Genomic DNA, 8,813 nt, shown 5'->3' with positions numbered 1-8,813 from the left:
AGATTAGGAAACTATTTCTAGAATTTCCATTGCTACCACGGAAGCTGGCAAGGGTACAACCCAAATGCAGCCTAAAGGAATAAGCTGGTAAAAAATGTGACTAGGGTTGTGTATCCTCTCCCAGTCCACAGTCCACATCTAGTTTATCCTTTCCCAGAGTTATAACAGCACAACCTATAAGAAGATGAATAGTTACAAGGACAGATGAGAGGAACAGAGAACTAGAAAGCCCTCTGGACTAATCAGGATCTCCCTTGTCTTTTAACACAACGAATAATGCTTGCCTCCTTGTGTAACAGAGATACCACTGTGGAGCCCGTGGGGTTTTGACCATTTAAGGCCGGCCACGTAGCTGCACTGTGCTTTGAGGACCAGCTCACTGTAAGGAGACGCCCACCACAAGTAGACTTGAGGTTCCTAGTGCTCAGGCTCTTTGCACGTACACTGGTGGTGATGTGGGACCTGGGTGACTCAGCAAGGGGAAGACCAGGAAGACTGTCCCCGAGAGTACCAGACCCCTTCCGATGTGTGTCTCTCTCCTGCATTGCACCCTTGCCCTGGGACAAGGCTGTCTGAGCATAAAACGGTGGAATCTTGTGAGTCCTTTCAGCAGCAGAACATTTGAAGTAATGAATGTGTAATTAACACACATTCTCTTTCGATGCGCCTTCCTAGTCCATTCTTAATGTCACCTAAACCATCTGCTTGCTCGGTGCACTTGGTCCTCGGCAATCAGTCTGGTGACCTGGAAAGGGAAAGGCTCATGACAGGGGCAATAATGAGGGCTCTCGGTTGTAACTCTCTGGGCTCCATAAATATGACCAAAGAGAATGCAGGTGCTCTGCCCGGCCTGTGTGTGAGACATAAAAGCATGAAGCACAAAGGGTCTCCCACAGGGAATCAATCACCTGCAGGGAAGAGAAAGGGGACACCATAGAGCAGCTCTCCCAGGAGGAAGGCAGCTGTGAAAGGAGATGGGCACCAGGGCAGAGCCATGTGGATGAGACAGGATGCAGTCAGAGATGGCAAGAGGGAACCAGAGAGGTTGGCTGGGTAAGCATACTTGACTTGAAAGAAATGGCAATTTATTGAGGTGAAATTCACATGACATAAAATTAATCATTTTAAAAGTGAACAAGTCAGGACACTTAGTCCATTCCCAATGTTGCACTATTTCACCATCTCTATCTAGTTCCAAAACATTTTCGTCATCCCCGACAGAAGCCCCGTCACTCCTCAGTCCCCCTCGCCCAGCCCCTGGCAAACCACTCATCTACTTGCTGTCTCTATGGATTTGCCTATTCTGGACATTTGGTGTAGATGAAATCATACGATATGTGCCCTTTTGTATCTGGCTTCTTTCACTTAGCATAATGGTTTCAGGGTTCGTCCAGGTTATAGCATGTGTCAGAACTTCTTGCCCTTCTGAGGCTGAGTGGTATTGCCATGGTGTGGACAGACCACATTCTGTCTATCCATCCACCCGCTGGTAGCCAGTTGAGCTGTTCCCACCTTTAGGCTCCTGTGAACAGGCACAGACATGTACTTACTTGAGTCCCCGCTTTTGGTTCTTTGGGGCACATACCTAGGAGTGGGACTGAGGAGTCATTTGAAAATCCGGTTTAATTCCATCCATAACTTTCAACCACGCCCGTGTCAGGAGTTGGGGATTAACAGAGGGTTGTTGGAGAGAAAACTGAGTGAGTTCAGAGTCCCACCCCCACAGAGGGGGCCGTGGTGCCGTCCTCTCCTCAAGCTGAAAGGGATTTAAGGGGCCCTCAAGCAGCTTGGTATACGTTCTCTGAAAATTGGGGAAATGGGGGAATTGGCAGGTGGACACACGTGAGCCCTACAAAAGGCTCCAGGTTGTAGCTGCCGGCTTCGTAACAATGTAGCTGAGCTAGCTGGCTGTGGGCATTAGACCACCTCCTCGCTAGAATCTGTGGGCACGAAGCACGGTGCGGGTGTCCGGTGGAGCAGAGATGGGCCTCTCATGGAAGAGGTGTGAGGTTTCCTTAGATCCTGTGCATAGGGCTGCCCAGAGAGAGGCGGGAAGAGCTGCAGAGAGAAGCTGGAGGTTCACCCTTGCACACAGAAGAGGACAAGTTCCAAGCAGCCAGTTGGAGCAGGGGTGCATCCTCCCTCCCCTGTCAAAGGAAGATCCCAGCAAGGAGAGGGTGGGTCTCCCAAACAAGAAAGAGAACGTGTTGGCTTTAATTCCTTCCCTGCCCATCTCATGGTGATATTAGTCAAGTAAGGTCTTACCTCACCTCCCTCCCTCCCAGCCACTACCCACTCCCAGCCCTCTCCAAGGCACTTAGGACGAGAACCAGAAGCTCCAGGCAGGTGAGCACCAACCAAGTTTCCCACCCTCCCACTGTGGACAGAGCTGCAGAGGAAGAAGTTTTCCCTTTGAATGAAAGCAGAAATCTTTTACCTTTTAAAATTACACCAGACAGAATGCATTAAGTTCCGAACTGAAACAGTGTTTCGTGACTTAGTGGCCAGAGCACTTCCCATTTCTGTGAGTGATCAGAAACGCGACAGGCCCAGCCATAAACTTCATCCATGACCATGCATTTTGTTTTTAATAAAACCAAATAACGTGTTTAAAATGCAAGGGAGCAGTATAGACCCGAGCTGTTAGGTAAGGTTTGGTGTTGGCATTTTAATTCTTCGGGCTTCTGGTCATTGTTACCATAGTATGACTTCGCTGGAGTAGGGTGTGGTGTTAAGAATTGGGATGGCCAAAATTTTTCAGGTCCACTGAGTTGAGTGCTGCTTAAAAAGTGAACTTCCGACTTAGTCTTCCCCTTCCTCTGACTCCGTTTCTGTGTGCACCACCGCTCGTGGTTTATGATTTAGATTTATGATTATAGCCCATGAGTGGTGCCTGTTCAATGTGGTTGAGCTTTACTTACCCTCCGGAAGAACAAAGCATGTGACATTCCTGTGTCTCTGTCTCTTTTGTCGCCGCGCAGAGCCTGGTAGGCAGAAGCTGCTCAGTACCTGGAAAAGGTGCGTTCTCTCTCCGTAAGCAGACGGTTCACTTGCTAACCCACAACAGCCTGGACTCAGCAAGCAAGCACACTCGGGCTACTCAGCCACAGGCAAGAGGCCAACTGGAACAAAGGGGAGGGGGCTCTGTTCCCTTTCTATGGGGCTTCCAGGGGTGACTTTTCGTCCCTGTTCAGCAAAGGCTACCAGGACTGCCTTTCTTTGGACCAGAATAGGAAAATGGGACCAAAAGTCAGTAAGCAATGCTTCTTACGTGTTACAGTGGTTCAGTCTCTCCAAAACCAGTAAGCAATTCTCCAACGTCTCTATGCAAGTGCCTGGAACACCGACAGGATCTTTTTTTGCTTAAATCTGGAAGAGGAAATCTACCAAATGTGACTCATGCATACCAATCACACATGAAGGCAGGAGACAGCCTGTACCATGACCCATGAGACGCCATCAGAATCACCTAGAGGACTTGCTAGGACACACTGTGGGGCCTCACGCCCAGAGTTTCTGGGTCAGCAGGTCCAGGTGGGGCCAGATGATTCTCCTTTCTGACCTGTGCCCAGTAAAGATAATGCTGCTGGTCTGCGGACCATGGAGCTAGGTGCTCAGCTGGGGTACCACTGGTAACCCCAATCGCTCCAAAGTTAATCACTCTGAAATTTTTAAAGTGTCTATATAACACTCTGAAAATAACCCTTTGCCCACACTCCTCATCCCCAGAGAAATACCGCAGAGAGTGGTCTCAGGAGCATTTTTACCAAACTGCTCTAGGCCCTTGCCCAGAAGTGTTCTTCATCGTAATCATGGAGTTCATCCTCATCTGTGGATGGCTTCTAGTTCATCTCAAGAAGAATCCTGAAATTACAGAACCCTGCGGTCAGAAGTGACCAATATGTTTCTGGTTCCATGTATGGAGAAGGGCACACAGGTGGGCCCTCGAGGCAGTCCAAAGTGTTCTCTCCCCACATAACTCTACCCTAGCACAGAATACAGTTGGGTCTGCATATCGGTAAGACGATCAATGATCCTTCTGGTCGACTTTCTTTTTCAGAGAGCCCCAGATGCGGGGGTAGATCTTCCCACCCACAAAGCTAGCATGGTACAATAGGCATGGGCTACAGAACAGCCCCCCATCCCTGCTCCCCCATAGAACAGTCCCCCTTCCCCGCTCCTCCTCCTTAGGAAGTCAAGTAGAAGAAGTGTGAGACCCAAAGGAGAAGGGACATGAAAATTCAAATGCTGTGCTTGGTCCCACAGAGGAGCCTCTGTCCCTTGAGTAACTTTGAGCCTCTGGTTTGCAATCCATGTGGTCCTAAGGTAGTGGGTCTGAATGCTGACCACACATTAGAACCACCAGGGGGAGCTTTCAAAAAGTGCCCCTGCTCAAAACCAGCTTGTCTAGACAGACATCTGTAAAAAAAAAAAAAAAAAAAAAGGAGGGGGTGAGAATTTAACAAAGGGAAATGAAAACAAAGGACATGTACAAAGCACAATACTAGCTTTATTCATGATGGCAAAAAATGGAAACAGGACAGTGGGAAAATATGGTTCGTTACTGGGAAGAGGCTGAAGGGAATTTCTAGAATGCTGGAAACGTTTATCTTGATCTATGCTGAGTGGTGTGTGTGTGTGTGTGTGTATCTATCTGTGAAAATAGGTGTGTGTGTGGGTGTATGTCTTTAAGATATACACTAAAGATTAGCTTACTGTCCACATCATATATGTTTTATGCCTTGATTAAAAAGTAAAATACAGAATATCAATGCTCTGGCCCTAGTCCAGAGATTGTAATTTAGTTAGATATTCTCCACGTCCCCTGATGATTCCCTTGTGCAGTCAGGGTTGGAAAGCACCGTCTTCAAGAACAGGGCCAACCCAGATACGTGCCTAAAGTTGGAGGGGCAAAAGTGGGCCCCCAGCTCACGTATGGGCCAACTCACCAGGGTTTACCACAGCGAGCACTTGTTTTGAGTATCCTTTGCACACACACCCTTTGGGGACTGGTGGTGGTCCTTGGCTGGCCAGGGGTCTTCCCATCGATTTTGTCAGCATGTGGTAGAGCTCAGCAGAGAGGAGCTTGGGATCTGGGGACGGTCTCCCCTGGTCCTAGGGTTGTGAGTATGGCTACATGTGCTGTGGGCAGAACCTTAAAAGGAGCGAGCAAGGGTCGAGTATTGGGGGAGAATCTGGCAAGTGGAACCTGAGACTGGCAGGGGCAGGTATCCACGGCTCGGGCGGGGATGGGGACGGGCTCTCTCAGAACCCTCCAACCAAGAGAGCACCGCTCTTCTTGTGAAGGGGAACAGCTCCCGCATGGGACAATACTTGCTGACCCAGCTCTCACATTGATTCTGAGGGCCAGCTTGGGCTTAAAAACGCTTGAAGTTTGGGTTGGCAGAGAGTACCCCCAGCACCTTTTCCCTTCCTTCTTCCATTTCTTGGCCAAGGCTGAAAGGTTGGCATGCTGCCCAGCTTTGGTTATGATCCTGGAATTGGGGAATTCAGGGGGTGGATTAAAACAGCCAGGTGGTAGATTCATCAATGAACAAAGGGGAGATCAAAGGATTAAAAATACATAGTGGGTGTATTGTCTTCCTGGACAGAAGTGAAGGGGAAATCTTCATGTAACTGCCACAAACCCAGAGCCAAGGAATAAAATTAAAATGAAATGTTCAATCCCTTGAATACTGTTTCTAGGAATCATATTGCTCATTAGCTGTGGAAGAAATGTAATCACAGCAGTAAGGAAAAAAATCAACTTCAGTAATTTATGTGCAGATGGAAAATGTTGATGGTGGGTCAGTTGGGTCTTTCTAAACAATAAGGAGGAGACCTAAAGGAATGTTCATGCAAAGTAGGGATAACCAATGCCTGGAAGGCTGGGGCAGGGTTAGGTGTTAAGAAGCAGAGTATTTAGAAAAAGTCATAGGGTTCTCTCTGGCCTTCAGATAGAAGTACCAATTTCACCACTGACAGTTTTCAAGTCAAAAATATTTTGAAAGGATTTCCTAGCTATGATGATATAGAAATAAATGAAGGGAAGGAATCAGAAGGAAACAGTCTAACATAGTAGTGTTAAAAGATAAACTGAGGCATAGTAAACATTTAGAGTTTATTTGAGCAAAAATCGATTCAGACCAGTTAGCCCCAAACTAAAGGTGGTTAGGGGTGCCCCACCAACAGGAGCTCAGGGAGAGACTTTGGTACAGCAGACAGGGAAGCAAAGTGAGGAAATTATTGATTGGCAATAGCCCAACGCCTAGTTGGTTGTGTGTGACTGGTTGTCCTTAGGTTTCAATTTTGTAACCTGAGGCATTACGGGTGGATTTGGTTTGCTTCTCTTACAAAGGGGGTGGCAGGGCATACACGTGCAAAGATAGCTCCTGCCTGTGTGCACAGGCCCCAGCGGGGCCAGCAGAGAGTAGATGAGACTGGGACACCTGGTAAAGAGAGGTGGACCTCTGATGCAGAAGGGGTGGGAGGGCTGGAGCTAGGGGAGGGAGTCCCTCATCTGCAGGAGCCTGTGGGGCCCCCACCTGTCCACACCGAACCTACAGACCATGAGCTAGGTCACCGTAGACAGCCAAGGGAAGAGAGACCCAAAAGACAGCGCAGCCAATCACATAAAGAGCCTTCTGTGCTCTCTGTGCCTTCCACCCTGATGCCAAATGGCTGTACCCTCATAATGAGAGAGGGCTGTATGAACAAGGAGACCATGCCCCCCAACGCTGGCCTTAAAGGTATGTGCTCCCCGGCTGTGCTGGGACAGGGAGGGAGGTTGGTGGGGTCTAACTTGAGTGAGAGGTAAGACCTGGGATGAAAAGCTGGGGAATCAGGCTGAGGTGGCATGAGGGGAGGCTGCCTCCTAGTGGGGATGTAACAGAATTGCCAGCGAATGCCAAGGACCCTCCTGTCCTGGCTCCTGCCCCCAGGAGCTATTGTCCCCTCATGTCTAACTCAGCCAGGGTCATGTCTCCCAATGGCAATGCTGAGACTGGAGCCTGGAAGACTGAAGCCTGTCACCAGCAGCCACATCGGGGTGTCCTCTCTGTGGTTGGAAGGCTAGGAGGCCCGATGCGGGACTCACAGTGTGAGCTGGTTGGTCTCTAGTTCCCGAGAACCTTCCTCTGCTAGCACCGTGGAGAAGAGGTTAGCTCCAGTCCTGCCCAGCACAGGAGAGAGGTTGTCAGAGCTGTGGGTGGTGTGACAGCCCAGACTAAGCTGAACCCTTTGCCTGAGGAGGTGTGCCAGCCCATGTGGTTGGTAGAAGCATGAGTGTGATTGAGCAACGGAGGGATGGTTCTGGTCCAATGCTCTTGGCAGAAGCAGCCTTGTGGGAAGAGGAAGGATTCCAAACCAGCCCTGCTCTTGCCCTCTCTCCCTTCAAGTTCTCTGAGGGGAACACTTGATCCTCAGACCCACCCCCAGCATGAGAACAGCTCAGTCCCAGGGAAGGTCAGCCTTCTGGGGCAAAGGTGTCTCCCTGTCAGGTCAGCCTCGATGGCAGGCAGGCAGTTGGCTCTGACCTGAACTTGCTGACACTGACCTGGCCTGTTCTTGGCTGAAAAGTTTTCCCACTCGGGCATTGCCTCTTGGACTCTGGCCTTTTATTATTATTACTGTTGTTGTCGTTGTTATTTTTATTTATTTATTTGAGCGCAGGGGAGGGGCAGAGGGAGAGGGAGAGAGAGAGAATCTTAAGCAGACTCCCCGCTGACCATAGAGCCAAACCCAGGACTCGATCTCACGACACTGAGATCATGACCTGAGCTGAATCAAGAGTCGGACGCTTAACTGACTGAGCCACCCAGGTGCCCCAGACTCTGGCCTTTTAAACCCATCCTCAAGAAAAAGCAACTTCAGACTGAGGAATGTGGATCTAGAAAAGGGATTTGTGGAAGGCTAGTCAGGGCAGTGACCTGGGCCACATCTTGCTTCTCAAGGTCTGTGACTCCCCAGCACCCTGGCTCTCCTTTTCTCCCCAGTCAGGGTCCTGCTCTTCAGTGTCCTTCACTGCCCCTCCTCCCTCTTCCCCACCTCTCCTAAAGGATTGGGAAAATCCTTAGAGATTTTTCAAGTAAGGAAATTATGCATTTTCAGGACTCATTCTGGACCCTGCCTTCTTTCTATACTCTGTATAGGTCAGCTGGTGTGCCCTCGTCCTGTTCAGTACCTCCACACACTCATGCCACTTAAATTCATGTCCAGCCCAGACCTATGGTCTCATTTATCCACTGGCCCATTCGATATCTTCATTTGTGTGTCTCACGAACATCTCAAACTCAGGATCCCTCAAACTGAACTTCTAATCTTCCTTCAGTAAATCCTAATGACTCTAGCTCCAAAAAACATATCCAATGTATCCACTTTTTCCCCATCTCTTCGGCTCCTACTCTTGCTTGACCAGCATCTTTCCCACTGAACTTGCCTTGGCCATTTTTTCCCTGGTGTTGCCTCTTAATGTGCCTCAACTCATTCTCCAAAGAACAACCAGAGTAATCTGGTTAAACTGCAAATTAAATCATTTTAGTCTCATATGTAAATCTCTTAATGGCTACTTACTGTATTCAGAATGAAATCGAATACTGTACTGTAACCTGGCCCCCATCTGCCCGTGCTAGCCATTAGTGCTGCTCCCCTGTGCCTTCCATTTCTTCTCTCCTTCCAGGCACATGGGATGATTGCATACCCTTGAAGCGAAGATAGGACCACAAGACTTGCTTTGGGCAATGAAACGTAAGTAGAAGTGATTTGAAAGCCAGAGTGCGTGACTATTAGTGCACTTTCTTCTCCTGCTACAGTGA

The sequence above is a fragment of the Leptonychotes weddellii genome, chromosome 14, assembly GCF_054177405.1.
Source record: "Leptonychotes weddellii isolate Sample4059 chromosome 14, ASM5417740v2, whole genome shotgun sequence".
Taxonomy (NCBI): domain Eukaryota; kingdom Metazoa; phylum Chordata; class Mammalia; order Carnivora; family Phocidae; genus Leptonychotes; species Leptonychotes weddellii.
Note: the sequence above shows the minus strand (reverse complement) of the source record.